Source organism: Symphalangus syndactylus, chromosome 4, assembly GCF_028878055.3.
Source record: "Symphalangus syndactylus isolate Jambi chromosome 4, NHGRI_mSymSyn1-v2.1_pri, whole genome shotgun sequence".
Taxonomy (NCBI): domain Eukaryota; kingdom Metazoa; phylum Chordata; class Mammalia; order Primates; family Hylobatidae; genus Symphalangus; species Symphalangus syndactylus.
The window spans coordinates 142,162,861-142,179,514 of NC_072426.2; the positions used below are offsets into that span (position 1 = coordinate 142,162,861).

General features: G+C 41.2%; 1 protein-coding gene across 3 annotated transcripts in view; it reads left to right on the forward strand.

The window, feature by feature from the left end:
- Positions 1-16,654, forward strand: part of PALLD (palladin, cytoskeletal associated protein) — a 422,857-nt gene that overhangs the window by 336,636 nt on the left and 69,567 nt on the right. The window lies entirely within an intron of this gene.

The following is a 16,654-nucleotide window of genomic DNA, read 5'->3' on the forward strand; positions in this document are numbered from 1 at the left end:
GGGTCTGAATTCCCTCTTTATATGTGGCTTTTGGATTTTCTTCCGACCTTGAGGTAATCTGCTCCTCCTTTCATTCACCGTGCTTTTAGGTTTGGTTTCAGATACAGCATCCCTTCTGCTACATTCTTCAAAGTTAAAAAAAGAAAAACAATTTCACTTTTATTGGTGATGGGCATTCAATTGAAATTACAAATCGGGAAAACATGACATTCCAGCTCACGGCAATCTGATTAAAGGTGAAACTCTTATGAAACCACAGGATCTGGCTGAACATATGGATCATCTTCTGGCCAGCTTAACAGACACCTGGTATTTTCCTTGGCCATCCAGAAATCTGCATCCTTGTGTACATATCATGAGTTAATGATGGAGTCAAGTGTAGAAATGTGTCTGGGACTTGCAGGCCTCTTGCTTTGTGATACTTTCTTTTATTTTCTGAACTGGCTGAGAAAATGGCTGTCACTCCAAGTCTATCTTCTGATGGGCTGGTAGGTCTCATTCAGGCCATCCACAGCCAGCTGCCTTTCCCCAGACAACCTACATTGCCTTGAGTCTTCTCTGAAAGCAAAAAGACTAGAGGAGAGGAGTGCTACCTTCTTCTCAGCCTTGCTGTCCCTGCCATGTAAGGAGGCACTTAAAAGGCATTCCTATCCAGTTCTCTCTGTCTGCTCCGTCTTCTCTCCATGCTCTCACGGAGTATTTGGTAAAAACATTTAAGTTGATGACTTTATGGAATATGATTCCCTGGTTTTGGAGAAATAAAAAGATGAATCTCAGACATCAGTAAGTGCCACATTCTAGTTCAAATTATAAGCCTGTACATAATCAGTAAAACTATATTAGAAATAAAAGCTTCTCAAAAATCCCAAGTGCTCGTTACCCAAAAAATGATGATAGACGGGGGTCCCACAAATGTGTAGTTGTGTATGTGTCATAGTATACGAAGGCCAGGGAAATACATAGTGCCACCTGACCTAACCAGCTGTTAAGCATAATTACTGTGGTTTTGCCAGAAAGGAATTCTAAATGCACGAAGGTTTGTCATTTGTGGGCCACAGAACATAAAAGACTTCCCTGCAAACGTTTTGGAAAATTTATGCTAGTTTATATTTCAGGAGGTAATACCCATTGGATATACTCTAATTTGGGAAACGTGGGATGATTAATGAATTGATACAACCTCTAGACCAGGGGAACAGAAGAAAGTTTGGCTTGCAAAATCACAGGCTCCACCTGGTCAGCAGCTTATCTTCTTTGTTTAGCTCAAGTTAGGAAAGTTTACCTAGTTTAAAAGGAGTATTTTAAATTTACATTTGACATTTAATGATTTCAGATAGTTCTTGGGCATCAGGATAAACAAATTCAGTGTAGCACATATGTAGTATAAGAATTCTGTTGATATAATGCCACAGTCATAGTTGTAGCCCATTATTCCAGGTAATAATGATGCTACAGTCAGAAAGTTTTCCAATTGTGGTTTTGATTTGCACAGTAGTAATTGCTGTTGCTATTTTCATAGGCAAGGAGAGTCCACACATGAATTAGAGGCCTTCCATATTAGGCTTTTTGGAGACATCGACATGGTGGTAATCGCATGGGGTGTTTGAGAAAATGGAGACTAATTGAATGCAAAGGCTTCTGTGGGGCAAGCAGAGTAAAGAATCCAGTCAAATGATGTCAGCCAAGGGTGGCAAGCCCATGCCCGAAAAACTGGCAGCAGCTCACCCATACCAAGCCACCTGAGACATTTCCTGGGCTGGAAACAATGTTAACGGAAATTGAACGTCCGTGCCAAATTTACCACACCTCGCCAAAGCATGGGCACCTCTCTTATTCATGGGTGCCTCGGGAGTAATTACAGCTTTATAGCACATCCAGCAAGAACTTTAGTGAAAGTGAAAAGGAGTCGGCAACCTTGAATTTTAGCAAGCTAGAGAAGGAAGTTGTGGGTGTCCTTCCCTCACGCGTTAACAAGGATACTATTAGGTTGTCTATCTACTGTGAATCTGTACTTAGGAGGAAAGTCACGTATCTGGTTGTGCAAATCAAAGAGCTTTGACAGTTTGTTTTTTGTTTGTTTTTCTTTGGGTACAGTTTTTCTAGAAAACTAAATAACCTGTAAAAAATTAAAAACCATGATTGAGTGTGCCTAGAAATTAAGACTACACTTGACTGGCCTTTTTCTACCCAAGTCCAAGTGAACTGCTTTATCCATTTAGTCAATACGTATTCAGTGATGCTGGTTATTTACAAAGTGTTTTATCTGCATTCTGTATTAATTCTCAACAGTCCTGTGAGATCATTGTTTATCCTTGTTAATACACATATACGCACACAGAAGAGAGAAGTGGGGAACCCCACAAGCCTTGAGAATTTCAAGAATTTGTGGATTTCAGAATGGTTGAGCAGCTGAGCTTTTCTAACACTGAACTTTTCTCTCTCCAAGTCCCAGTTGCTCTTCAAGAACTGTGCCATCAGTGCAAGACCCTGTGATTTCTGTGGTATTCTAACTTTATCTGAGATTTATTAGAATATATGAGGTGGAAAAAAAAGTTGTGCAACAAGAAATTGGACTATGGCATCCCACAGAGTATCTTCCCTGCCAACTTCCTAATAAAGGATGAACTCCAAATATTAAAAGGTTATTAACATACTTGAAAGTCTTTCCAAATGCTTTAAAAAGCTAGCAGACACATCCAGTATCATTTATTCAGCAAACATGTACGAGTTTGTTCTGTGCTCAGCATTCCCCTGAGCAAGTAGGACACTGACCAGGCCATCATGGGTTAGGCTCGGAAGGGAGGGGCCCAGATGCAGAATGAATTGATTAGTTCTGTGGGTGAAACAGATTCAGTGTCCTCTGAGGAGGGACTGACCAGCTCTGCCTGGGGGAGTACGGAGAAGCTTCAGGAGAGAACCAAGAGCTGAGAGTGGAGAGTTTGGTAGAAGGCCGAAGGTGGGTAGAGAAGCTGGAGGGAGAGGGCTGTGTGTCTGGAGGATGGCAGGTGACTGGTGTGGCTGGAGAGGCACCAGAGCGGAGGAGGTGAGGGAGGCTTTACCAGCTGTGGAAGGCCTTGCTTTCCACACCCAAAGTGCCATGGAAAACATGAAAATGTGCTTTCTATCAAGGCATACAGTCATAAATTGATGAAAATATTTCCCACCTGTCTATATCATTGGAGAAATTGTTCTAGATCCTTTAAGGAATTTTAGGACCCTTACTAACACCTTTCTTCTTTTCCAATAGCATCACCTGTCTTAGATAATAGTTGGCCCTCTGGATCCCTGGGTTCCATATTCATGGATTTAACCAACTACAGATCAAAAATATTTGGAAAAACAAAACAATAATATGACAATAGAAATAATACAAGGAAATAAGCAATATAGCATAACAGCTATTTATATAGCCTTTACATTAGGTATTATAAGTAATCTAGAGATGATTTAAAATATACAGGAGGATGTATGTAGGTTATGTGCAAATGCTAGGGCATTTTTTTGTCAGGGACTTGAGCATCTGTGGATTTTGGTATCCGAAGGGTTCCTGGAACCAGTCCCCCTCAAATACTGAGGGACAACTGTACTCACCAGACAGGTTGTTAGAGTTTAAGAGACTCCTAAATCATAAAACGTTTTGTAAAAAGGAAGATTTATTTATACAAAGAACTCAGCTAGTGAAGACTAAGAAAGTACCAGTGGGAAGTAAAGCCACGGTTTTAAACAGTAATGCAATGAATGCTTCCCAAGGGATTGAAAGTTGTTTGTCTTAAGCAGCACTTTTGCCAATTGTTATACTACTGATTGATTTGACAAGCCCCCTTTTTAGTTGTTAGTGAAAATCTCAGAGGTATCACAGATTTCAAATTAATGTGGTCTCAATCAGTGAGGCTTCCTCTTGCAATAATCTGAGATGGCAAGTAGCTGTTCTAGAATACCTCTTTTTGCTACTCTTCTGTTCCTTAACTGAATGTCATTTCATTACCAAGTCCTCTTCTCTGATATGCATTCAACCATGCATGTACAAATATTAACTTGTCCATTTGCTCAACCCTATGCCGCTGCACACTTTACTGTATTCATTCTTACATAAAAGATCTAGAACAGAAAATAGATTGGAAGTGTTATACAGATCCACTACGTACAGTCAAGGTGAAGTCTCAAGTTTTCTCATGTTTCCTTTTATAACGTGGACAACTGGAAGTTAAATATGTCCGTTTGATATGGGTAATTTAAGCAGCTATAGGTACTTGGTGATTATTGTAAACCTAAGACCTTAAATAATATACAAGGAATCAATTTCAACACTAATAACATCTGATCCACAAAGAGTTCCTTTTATAAGATGAGAACGGCATGGAATTATTTGCAGTTGCCTTAAATGAATTTTAAACACCCATTATGCGAGGGAGAGTAGGTATGGTCTGTAAGAGGAACTCCAGGAAGCCCATGTGGAATTTTGCAGTTTCCTCTTTACAGGTGACCTGTTAAAGAGCCTGCATGTCATGGTATTGTGATGTAACAGAAAAGCTATATTAATTAAGGTGACTGGTTACCATTCAAATACATGTAAATCACAGTCTACCCAGAGGAAGATAAGAGTCCTCTAACTGCAGGCTTATTCCAAAGAATTAAAGGGCTTTCTGAAAAGCCGAGGCTCTCTAAGTGTGGGTATGGTGCCCACACTGGCGGTGTCAGCATCACCATCACTGGGTACCTGTCCGTGGCATCCAGCGGGTACCAGGACATCCATTTCTTACCCACTACTAGAAATAAGCAATTCACTTATGGTTAGCAATATTACCATTAAAAAATGTTAATTTGACAATATTAAGACCAAAGCAAAACAGAATTTTGATACTTGCTAAAAAAGAAAAGGCCTGAAATTAGTGGACTGGTTGAAAGCGGACTGGAATTGCAAGCTGCTCCCATCTGCCATTCCCGCTTTTAAGGCTTCTTAATTGAATTGGAAGTTCAGTTGAAAAAAGGAAAGGATCATCTATTCTTTCCTCTGTTTTCAGATAAAGTCCTAAGAACTTTTTTGAGAGCAATTTAACTATACCCATTAAAATGTCAAATTCACATATCCTTTGACCCAATAATCTCATTTCTAGACATGTTTCCCACAGAAAACTCAAAACAAGTATACAGTACAAGTTAGTTGTACAGGAAGCTTTATTGCTACACTATTTGCACTAATGACTACCTGAAGAGAGCATGTCTATCATTAATAAAGAATGGTTTATACTATGGAATACTATGAGGCCATTCAAAAGCATGAAATAAACCTTCATGTACCAACATGGAAGGATACCCATGATACCTCATTGAAAGATACAAGATCACTGAGGGAGAATGTGCATATGCTTGATCCAACTTTTGTGAACAAAAACCCAAACATGTAAACATATGGGTGTTATAAGTATTTATATTTGTATAGTAAAGGTTCTGGAAAGATAGCACCAAAATATTATCGGTGTTTTGCCCTGTGGAGTGGAATTGTATGAGGATTGGTGGTTATGGGGGAAATTCTTTACTTTTGCTTTTTTATCGTACTACGTTCACTTTTTTAATTAATATTTTATCTTTAATTTTTGTGGGTACATAGTAGGTGTGTATATTTATGGGTACATGAGCTATTTGGATATGGACATGTAATGCATAATAATTACATCAGGGTAAATGGGGTATCCATCACCTCAAGCACTTATCCTTTGCATTACAAACAATCCAGTTATACTCTTTTATACTTACACTTTCTGATACTTTAATTTCTCACAATGAATATTCCTTTTGTTAAAAAAAAAAAAAAAAGGAAGAAACTAAGTCCCAGGCATAGTAAGAGAGAGCTAATTAGCTGTAGAACTAATTCTGACACTCTATTTCCCAATCAGTATTATTCAGAATTATTTTTCACTTCCCTGTAATAGTTACTCAATTTTAGAGCCAGAATTTAGCCTAATCTACTCATTTAACCTCTAAGAAAACTGAGCCCAGGGGGTGTTAAATTCCTGGAGAGTGGCCCTCAGGTGGTGACTGAGGACTGAGTTAGCCTCCTCCCGCAACCCTACCCCCGTCCCATCCCACCCCCACCCCGTCCCACCCCACCCACCCCGTCCCACCCCACCCCACCCCAGCCCACCCCACCCCACCCCTGGGCAAGGTGAAAGTGAAGCAAACTGAGAGGAACTCCACTGTCCCTTCTGCTTACTCACCAGATGGGAACGAGCCGCTTAGTTTTGTCTTGGGGCCTGTCCTTGATGGCTTCTAAGACTAAAAATCAAAGCTGTAAATTTGTGTAATTTAGAGATTGAAGGTACTGATCATTGTTGTCAGTGACTGGAAACCAGGCCTATTGGGCAAGAGCCATTGTTCAGTGCCCGTCAGCGCAGAGAGTGTGCCGAATGCACTGGACGGACATCTTAGACACAGATCTACTTGGTGGTGGTCTGTGTTTTTTCTCCTAAAAGAAGGCTTCTCACACCACCACTAATGAGAAAACAATTCGAGGAAAATGTAGGCACACTCAGTACATGAAGGGAGAAACCATTAAAAGCAAAAAGAGGGTTATTGCCAAACTTAGAACTATGCTAATTTGAGTTCTGAGCTCTAAAACTGGTAGAATTCAAACATTAAATGTAGAATGGACTAGTATTCTACGCCTTAAGCAGTTGAAAGGAAGGCTTACATTGGCAAAATGTATTTCACACCGAATAATGATCCTAAATCAATCTTTTGCAATGTAATAAGATGCAGCTTTATAAGTATACTTTATTTCTAAACTTTACCAATCTCAAAGGCTACTTGGAGCTCTTATTTCAGAAATAATTTCAAGATGTTCATTCTCTACAGTTTTGTAGTATGATTAACTTCGAAGTCCACTGCAGACACAAATGAACTTTCCCTAAAATGCAACACGAGAGCACTAATTACAGTCAGTAAAGATGAGAGGGGGTTATTTTGCAGCTCTTCCTGCAGGCTGTGAGAATTTTGTTCGTTAAAGCAGGATATACTGATTCAATCCTTACCACGAGAGCCACTCCCATTGGAACATAAATTAGTCTTAGTGTATTTCAAGTTCTCACACATGTTCACATTCCAACTGGGTGCAACAGTTGACTTTTGTCTTTAACTTTCCTTGGCAAACCGATAGCATCAGAGGAAGAGATAAGCTGCCCCTTAGGGAGTTGATTGTAGTGGGTTCGAGACGTCTGCACGCCCCTGGTGCAAGCACCAGCTTTCTGTTAAAGACTCAGGGTTATGTTAAGTGTTGGGATGTTTTGTTGTTTGCTTTTTGAAGAAGCCAGATCAGATTTTTGTATAAACTCCAGTAGGAGAAGAGGGATACATTTTTAAGGTGATCTCTAGAATGCTCTGGCCGACTTAGCTGCAGAAGAAAAAGGAGAAAGGAAGAGACAGTGTATATTTTGGCACTTAAACTTCTGTAGTAACAATGCATTCATTCACAAATCTGCAGAGAACTGAATGTCTGCTTTTTAAAGTCTGAATTGAGTTCTCGACTAGACTTTGAGACCCTGAGAAAGCTTTTGATCCAAACCACACTTAATATTCACGTTTTATCATTATTGATGGAAAGTGAAAGGAAATTTGAATTCTTGGTATCCAGGTTTGACATTAGACTTTTACATTTATAACCTCACCTAAACTTTACAAGAAATCTCATTACAGGTATTATTATCCCCATTTTTAAAGCAAAAAACACTGACCCTTGGAGAGAAAAACTAACTGGCACTATTGAGATTCATACCTCATGTGGCTGGCTGCATCAGGGGGCTCATAAAGAATTCAGAACCGGCCCCCAGCTTCTCTTTCCCATTCCCTCTTCTCGCCCCCAAGCTACCTCCATTAAAAGAGATGCCAGGCTATATTTATTCTATTTTATTATGTATACTTACGAATGCATTTGCTAATCTTTGGTGTCATAAAATACAATTAATAAACTCCTATCCAGTTTTTCAGTGTATTTCCTTAATTTTTAAAGCAATAAACTCGTTTAATCCTCCCTTGTACTCAATACTAAGAAATGAAAGATCTGATTTTAAGCAGGAAAAGTTTTGTCTTAGCATATAGCCAGGGAACTTCATTTGCCTAGGTCCTGAAATGTAAGTGATCTGCCAGAACCAAGTGTGGGGGCAGCTCGCCAGGCCTCAGCCCTCCTGCTCCTGCGTGAGAGGCCTTTCTTCTGCCACCTGGCTCCTGGAAGGAATGAATGCTCCCCCTTCAGCCCCTACTCCCCACCAAGAATTTAAAAGATAAGAGGGAAACATTTCCCTGACTCTAAAATGGTTTGTTTTTAATATGGTATGTCCAGGCCTGCACTACTAAAATCCCTCTAAAAGATAACGATTGTGCACGTTGCAAACCTGTTTGAAAAGCCTGGAAAAATGCGGTATACTGTAGGGAAAGTCAGCCTCCTTTTCTCACTTACATGATTTCTAAGTCTGTCTTTTTTTTTTTTTTTTTTTTTTTTTTTTGAGATGGAGTTTCGCTTTTGTTGCCCAGGCTGGAGTGCAATGGTGCGATCTTGGCTCACAACCTCCACCTCCCAGGTTCAAGCTATTCTCCTGCCTCAGCCTCCTGAGTAGCTGGGATTACAGGTGTGCACCACCACACCTGGCTAATTTTTGTGTTTTTAGTAGAGACGGAGTTTCTCCATGTTGGTAAGGCTGGTCTTGAACTCCTGACCTCAGGTGATCTGCCCACCTCGGCCTCCCAAAATGCTGGGATTACAGGTATGAGCCACCGCGCCCGGCCTAAGTCTGTCATTTCTAATATGCTCTCCTAGTTTTAGCTCAGTAGTAGCTGAGTATTATACAAAATAAGCACTTTTTACTGCTGCTTAGCATGTGTCCGCGAATCCTAGCTCAGTACCTGGCATTCCATGGGCAGGCAAGAAAAGTTTGCTGAATGAATTAATCTGGCCCAGGTGTGACTGAGAGGCCAGAGGACGTCAGTGGGTGCCGTCTGCCAGGCCAGCAGCACACACACACAGCTTCCTACAGTCTCCCTCCTTGTCTTTGTCTCAATTACATCCTCTTCCCTTCCTCCCATGTGTCTCTAATCTGCCAATTGCACCAACATTTATTCCCTGCCACAGAGCCTGTGGACCCACAGTCTGGCTTACCTTTATTTTCTCCATCCCCAGAGTATATCTCTCCTCCATACCCCATAAATTAAAAGTGACTTAAATATATAAAATGGAAGAGAGAGGCAGGATAAAACTGTTTGATAACTTCATAGCACAACTGGCCAGTCTCTTGTACATTTTTTGCATTCATTCCAAACCTGTTTTTTGTTTTGTTGTGTTTTGTTTTGTTTTTGAGACGAGTCTGGCTGTTTCACCCAGGCTGGAGCACAGTGGCGCAATCTCGGCCCACTGCAAGCTCCACCTCCCGGGTTCAAGCAATTCTCGTGCTTCAGCCTCCCTAGTAGCTGGGACTACAGGCGCGCACCACCTCACCCGGCTAATTTTTGTATTTTTAGTAGAGACGGGGTTTCACCATGCTGGCCAGGCTGGTCTCGAACTCCTGATCTCAAGTGATTCGCCCTCCTTGGCCTCCCAAAGTGCTGGGATTACAGGCATAAACCACCGCGCCTGGCTGAAACTTGTTTCTATTAAAAGACTTATACCTTGGAACTTTAATAAGTAATTTATTAAAGAACCATTAATATTAGACTTTAACATAATTATGACTCTCTTACCCCTATTTGATAAGCATATCAGTGACATTACACTAAATACTATCCCGGTCTACCAAAATAATCTAATGTTGAAGCAGTCCACCACATTTCAGGTCTCCTGGAAATGTGCTGAGATTTTCTGAAAAATGGAGGCAACAACTTGCTGTTAAGGGCAGAATAAAGGAGGCTAAGATGCAAGGTCCTCTGAAGCTTCTGCCAGCTCTCTCACCAGAACCTAACTGTTGATACCAGTGGAGTGAATCTGGAAGTCTCCTGCCTTCCTGAGTGAGTTGGAGACGTAGACACTACCTGGACAGGCTGGAGAAATGAGGGACTTAAAACATAGCATGCCCCTTGCCCCATGCCACCTGACTAGAAATGCCTGCCAAAGGTATATGGACATGCAAGGCTGCACAGATGTAAAGCTCAGTGTATTAAACTAGATAGCAAAGAAATATACACCAAACCCAGCAATACAAAGCACGCTGCTTTCACGCAGTTAAACATTCTTCTGTTTTAGGCCACACTGTACTTGCTGGCTTCATGTGGCTTCATGAAGGCAAGTGCTGTGTCTGTTTTGATCACTACTAGATTTCTGGCACCCAACATGCAGTAAAAGCTCAATCAGTATTTGTTAAATTCACTGAGAGAGCTGGGAAAGAAGGTAGAATGAAAAGAAAAGAAAAAAACACAAAAAACACAAGCCTGGGCAACATAGCTAGACTATCTCTACAAAACTTAGCCGGGTGCAGTAACTCACACCTGTAGTGCCAGCTACTCAGGAGGCTGAGGCAGGAGGGTTGCTTGAGCCCAGGAAGTCAAGGCTGCAGTGAACCGTGACTGTGCCACTGCACACTCCAGCCTGGGCAACAGAGTGAGACCCTGTCTCAAAAAGAAAGAACCATCCCCAAAGTTAGTAGTGCCTACAAGAGTGTAGTTGCTCTTCAAGCTTGAATTTTTTGGTTATTTTGCAAGAGGTATTATTTGCCTTAAGCCGTGGTAATTAGATTTATTCTGCTTTGTGGGCTTTTAGATGAGTTAATCGGCTACAATTTCTCTTAATTCCCTCTAATGCTTTCTAGGTGTGGATATCAAGAAACCTACATGTTGTATTTAGAATATTTTGTGTGTGACAGATATCAGTGGGTAGTAGACCTCGCACTGGAATTGCCCTTTCCCCTGCCTCAGTTGTTTTTGGTAATATTAACTCTTTATTTACGTTAAACTTTACAAAAAATGTCAAGTTTACTTTTTAGGACTAATAAATTAGTTTTCATAATTTTAGCCATTTGGGAAAAACAGAAGAAACCACATTGCAATGTAAAGGGAGAAAAGTCACACATAGTTAATTATTGATAGGAAAATGAGAAGTGAGATAGCAACATCTGAGAGGACTTCATATATGAGCATCTCACAGAGTAACTTTTTCTTTTAGCCAGCATAATTACTAGCTTTTCCCACGTGTGTACAGACATTTTTTTTCCTTAGAAATTTTGGCCTTAAAAGTCAAATACAGGTGATTTTACAGATGATCAGTGGTCCCTCTAGAGGAAGTCCACAGAAGCTCTCAGATGCTCTCTAGACCAGCCTTTACTCACTCCTCTATCAGCATCCTGCCTCCCAGCTTGCATTTTACCAAAGCTAGAAAAGACCCTCAAGGGCCTGGGTGCATGGAATTATTAGAGACCAGATAAAAGACGTGTAAGGAGTGCTGGTGTGGCAGATGCTGTGGAAAAAATGTGCCACAACCTCTGAGGGCAGGAAACTGAAAGACCTCATGTGGTTTAGAGGCCTGAGGAAAGAGCCTCAGGAAGTGATGTTTGACCTGACATCTGAAGGCTAAATGGGAGACAGAGACAGGTGTGCAGTCAGGAGGAATCGCACATTGAAGGGAAGGGCTGAGACTCTGAGAATGGGGGTGGGAGGGAGAAAAGAAGAGGCTACAGGGGGCGACCAGGCCTGGTGGGCCAGGTGAAGGGATTTGGAGTTGATCCCAAGAGCAAGCGAAAGCCACTGGGGACAGGCAAGTCAAGAGTCACAGGATTCCATGTGGGTTTTGAAACTGGCTGCATGGGAGAGAACAGCGTGTGGGAGAAGTGTAGGAAGAGGGAAAGGCAGGACTCGTGGTGGCTGAGAGAGGCGGATGGGGACAGGCAGGCCTGACTCCTGCGGTTCTGACTTGTGAAACAGGATCAGGGGTGGTGCCACTGACTAAAGAGGAAGAGAGGGTTCCAGTAACAACTAAGCACTCTTCTCTTTTAATCTCTGCAACAGCCCTACTCTCTGGGTTCCATTATTACCCCATTACATAGATGAGAAAACAGAGGCACCGAGAGATTAAATTCTCTAGAGTCACCTGGTAAGTGTTCAGTAAATATTCGCTACTACTGCCTCTGTTTACTCATGGAGTCATTCATTCATGGATGGTATGCTGTATCTAAGATAATACATTGTTGAACAGAATAGATGTGAACTCTGCTCTTGAGAAAGACTGGTAGTGGGAGAAAAAGACAATAAACAAGCAATTACCTTGCTTGGACAAGCTGGTCGGGGATGGTAGGACGGTCTAGGTTTCTTAGACTGGAATGTTAGAATTCTAGCTCTTGCATAAATCTTGGATGGATATACAGAGGAAAAATACGTATTGACAAAGCCAAAAAAAATGTTTCCCAGATGTTCTTTGAGGTTCCACAGGCATCCCCACTGAGTTAGATCAGAAGTAGGCCCTATGCCGATTTTGTAGGTGGGAGGCTGAAGATGCAAGAAGAGAACAGCAGTGCAGCCGTGCCGAGGTCTCAAAGAGCAAGGGTTCCAGGTGCCGCCGCTCCTGCTGTCCGGCAGGTTCAGCTGCCTTTGGGCCCACAAAGGTAGGAAATGGCCCACATCTGACTGCCTCTGTACAGGTCAAATCACAGCTCCCTGTTCTCTACTATATATAGTAACGACCTTACATAAGAGTGCTATTAAAAAAGGACGACAGAGAGGAAAAGAGAATGCCAGCTGAATTTTTTCCACTAAAGCTCATTTTTAACAGATGTGTTTTCTCTGTTTCCACAATGACAGTGTACCGGGGGACTCTTCTCCAGGTCAGGAGGGAAGCAACCCAGGTACTTGTAGGACTGTAATTGGGTCCGTCTGTGCTGAACACAACAATAAAATTACTTCTACTTCCCTTTTTATTTAATGTTACTCTCCTCATCAGTTCCCATTTTCCTGATGTTTGTGGGAAGGAGGCCATGAAGAAGGATGAAAACACTGTAAAAATAATTTAAACTAAACTTTACAGTATATTTGGGATAATGCTGAGAAGGAATATTCTGGTTTTTTTGGGGGGTTTTTTTGTTTGTTTGTTTGTTTTGAGACGGAGTCTCACTCTGCTGCCAGGCCGGAGTGCAGTGGCGCCATCTTGGTTCACTGCAAGCTCCGCCTCCCGGGTTCAAGTGATTCTCCTGCCTCAGCCTCCAAAGTAGCTGGGATTACAGGCGCATGCCATGACGCCCAGCTAACTTTTGTATTTTTAGTAGAGACAAGGTTTCACCATGTTGGCCAGGATGGTCTCGATCTCTCGACCTCGTGCCTCGGCCTCCCAGAGTGCTGGGATTACAGGCGTGAGCTACCTCGCCCGGCCTGAAAAGGAGTGTTCTAAGTTCAGCAAAATGAGTGATTAACATGTAAGTGGTAGGTCTATCTTAAATGCTTTAAATTATAATTCATGATTTTTTTAATTAAGGCTTTCTTATTCCATCTGATCCCTTATACACTCTAGTACCCAGTGATACACAAATGTTGTTAATTTTGGTAAGTCAGCACTGTGCAGTGTGTGGCCTTGACATTATGTAATATAAATGGGATGGCTACATGTTCCCTTTTCCCCAGGACAGTCAATCTGCCAGTTGTCTAGAGTTCTATATAATTCAGCCTTTGTCCCAGATTAAAGGGTCCACATTTGGACAATGAATTATTGACATGACTGTCCTGAATACTAACAGCTCACATTTATTGAAGGCATGCTTGAACATTGCTTAAAATACTTTATATGTACTACTACATTTCATCTTCACAGTCTAGGAGGGAAGTGCTATGATGACCCCCATTTTATTTATTTTAGATTCACTGGTTACATGGGCAGGTTTGTTACAAGGGTATATTCATGATGCTAAGGTTTGGGTTTCTATTGATCCTCTCACCCAGGTGGTGCACACAGTACCCAGGAGGAAGTTTTTCAGCCCCTCCCCACCTCCTTCTCTCCTCACTTTTGGAGTTCCCAGTGTCTGTCATTCCCATCTTCATGTTTGTATGTGTACAGTGTTTAGCTGCCACTTATCAGGAGGTATTTGGTTTTCTGTTGCTGCGTTAATTTGCTTAGGATAATGGCCTCCAGCTGCATCCCTGTTGCTACAAAGGACATGGTTCTGCTCTTTGTTATGGCTGTATAGTATTCCATGGTGTATATGTACCACATTTTCTTTATCTAATCCACCATTGATGGCATCTAGGTTGGTTCCACGTCTTTGCTGTTGTGAACAGTGCTATGATGGGTGAGTGTACATGTACCATGTGGGGCTTTTTGGTAGAATGATTTATTTTCCTTTAGGTATATACCCACTACTGGGATTGCTGAGTCTAATGGTAGTTCTATTTTTAGTTCTTTGAGAAATTTCCAAACTGCTTTCCACAGTGGCCTAATTTACATTCCCACCAACAGTGTATAAGCATTCCCTTTTCTCCACATCCTGGCCAGCAGCTGTTGTTTTTTGACGTTGTAATAATAGCCATTCTGACTGGTGTGAGATGGTGGTATCTCATCGTGGTTTTGGTTTGCATTTCTCTGGTGATTAGTGATGCTGAGGATTTTTTCATGTTTGTCAGCTGCTTTTCTATCTTCCTTTGAGAAATATATGACCCCCATTTTAAAGATGAAGAAGCAGGTTCAGAAAAATTAAGTGATCAAAGAAACTCAGCCAGTAAATAATAGAGTCTAAAGTTTAAACACAGGCAGTCTAACTCCAGAGCCTACATGGCTAAGAAGTACAGCATTACCTTTCATTCCTAAACCAGTTAAGAAGTATATGAATAAAACTCCTAGAGGATGGAAGGGTCCTTTGGAACTGGGAAGTTCTTGGAGTCCTTGAATAGAAATGCTTTCCCAATTTGCCAGTGCAGGGGCCCGTTACGGGAAACACTGAGGACCATCCAGCCGTCCAATTAACTGAGCACAAAGCACAAGGCATATTTGTTTTTTTTTCTTTTGAAAACATAAATGTTAGAAAAGTTCAGAAATAAAGAGATTTAGAAGTATAAACTTGGAACTGTTGGAACCATCCTCGTATTTTCTAGACCAGTCTTCCTTCTCTCGACAACCCGTCTCTCATGGCCATTCCTCGCACTTTATGTTTTCATGAACAGCGTAATTGACTACTCTGATTTTGTTAGCTAGCCAAAGTGGAAAATGAGAACTCGGTGAGTGGGCTGGTATGTACTGCCTGCCAGAGGCAGTGCTCTGTAAGAAGGCTTCATTGTTTGCTTACACTAATGCTCCATTGCATCTCAGGATTTATTTATAAATTATTTGTTTTAGAATATGGTACTAGCTTCGTGAACACCATTGTAGACTTCACATTTAGAAGTGTTTTTTCCAACTCTTTTTTACTTATTTTTCATGAGAATAGTCCTTACATCAAGATGAAAGAAAGGTGAAACGCCAGGTAGAATTAGCAAACTGATAAACAGCCCTGTTTAAATCCATGGAAAGGTGATGTTTAAAGAAGACATTTGTTTTAATTGATTTTTATTTTACATGTACACATTAACTTCATAAATCTTACCTTTCCTACCAAGAAGCCTAGATCAGCTCGCGTGTTAATATGCTGACGGCTGAGAGCAAAAATAGATAACCTCAAGTTGTCTAACAAATTAGACATCACTTAAGAGGAAACTCAAGTGTGTTTCAGGGAGCAGTGGCAGAGCTGCCTTATATTTTTAACCACTGCATCATCCTGTTAATTAAGATCGATCAGATACAAAAATCTTTGGTCAGAACCAGTATTACAAAAGAACCTAAGAATTTCTGCTTTCTCATCCTTCTGTTTACCATAACACAGGCATATATCCAAGAATATATAGAAAGCAAAAATTTGGAGAGAATTACCTGCGCTTTCCTAAATGCACGTTAATGCTTTCCCTGGTGTTACTACTGTTGGAAACATCACTGTTGAGATGAGCCTGCACGTCACACACATTGCTTCCCACACAGCAACACTTCTGATGAGGGCAGCCCCCTGCCTTGTTACTCACTGAGAAACAGAAACTCTGATTATTTAGAGCAAAATTTCAGATTTGAAGAAGTTTTCCTAATAAGGAAGAATGATGTAATGTTCATGGATGGGGGCCAGGTTCCCTTCATTTGTTTTATTTATATTAGCTGAATTCCAGGGGAAAATGGGCTATGAAGCATGAGGGCTGCTAACTATATTTAGCCACACAAAGTTAGTACATCAGGGGGCATTTTTTCTTTAAGTTATACACTCATAAATGGGCTGGAAGATATTTTTCCAGGCATCTTGTTTTTATAAAGTTTGATCAAGCATAAATACTTGCATTAAGATGCTACCTTTTATTTCGAGTGTGAAGAAAGTATCCATTGTAATCTCTTTAATTTGGCATGTTTCTCTGAGATACTGGTTTCTGGGTCAAAAGATAGATAACTAATAATAATACCTTGGTTCAGAAGATTGTGTTAACTTTCCAGAGTGCTCATGCCTGTCATCCCAGCACTTGGGGAGGCCAACTCAGGAGAATCGCTTGAGCTTAGGAATTGGAGACCAGCTTGGTCAACACAGGGAGACCCCATCTTTACAAAAGTAAAAAAATTAGCTGGGCACAGTGGCACATACCTGTGGTTCCAGCTACTTGGGAGGCTAAGGTGGAAGGATCACTTGGGCCTGGGAGGTCG